Below are 1151 nucleotides of genomic sequence, written 5' to 3' on the forward strand. Positions count from 1 at the left end.
CAGACGATAAGTGCACCCTGCGAACGTTCGAAGCATTATGGAGAACGCTCTGCTCCATGGCTGATAAACTTTCTTTAACTTTTTCATGTATGGGCTTCTCGAAACATTCCTGCCGTTCACCTAGGGTTACACTCTTTTCAAATAACCCGTTTTGAGATAATAATTGTTTTTTGTGGCAGTAAAATTTTTATTCGATAATGTTTATGAGATAATAAAATATTTCTTAGATAATAATATAACGTTATAAAAGAGACAAAAAATGAAAATACTTTTTTATTGCTTAAAAGAGTATATTACGAGATAATGAGTTAACGTTATAAGACGGACAAAATCATAAACTTTTTTTTTACTGCTTGATGTTGTATATTATGAGATAACAAAATAATGTTATTAGAGTGACAAAAAAATAAACACATTTTTCAATTGCTTAAAAGGTTATATTAGTTATAACGATATGCATATATGAATTGATTAAATTACCTTTATTGAATCTTCTTTTTGTTTTTTTTTTTGTTTTTATCCCTACATAAAGCACATTTTTGTGTTAATCATGGGCATTTTTTGTCAAACTTAAAATAGTGCATGAAATTACATGCACGGAAGTGGCGTATATAACCAGCTTCGAGAGAGTTTTAGTGCAACAGGGGCATTTTGGTTTTCTCCACAAAAATTAGAAGGGTTCTTCCTAACCTCAATGAGAGAAAGACTACAGTTGTTGGAGAATAATCTTTGAGACTCTACGGAACTATATATAAGTTTGTTTAAGGCAGTTTTCCACATCACTCATAAATACTTTATTATTCATTTACTGTTTATACATGATGTGCCCCTCATGGCCGTTTGACATTAAGAATAATGTGCAAGTGTTTCAAGAATTTGCACCAAGATTAAGGTAAATTCATGTTAAACTTAACCAATTTGAGGTAGGTTCCTGAAACTCACATGGTACTTCTAATGCTGAACGGTCTCTTAAAATATGAGCTTTTCTAAAATATGCTGGCATCGCCATAGCTTTGGGATATTGAGTAGTTAAAAGAAAAAAACTTGTACATGAACGTATTCTTGTTCTATGCCCATTTATTTTGGTGTACTTTTGTAAAACTGTTCTTTTTAAATTCCCCCTTGCGGCAGTCTCTGTTACAGGGAGTACT

Source organism: Nymphaea colorata, chromosome 13 (assembly GCF_008831285.2).
Source record: "Nymphaea colorata isolate Beijing-Zhang1983 chromosome 13, ASM883128v2, whole genome shotgun sequence".
In the NCBI taxonomy this organism is placed as follows: domain Eukaryota; kingdom Viridiplantae; phylum Streptophyta; class Magnoliopsida; order Nymphaeales; family Nymphaeaceae; genus Nymphaea; species Nymphaea colorata.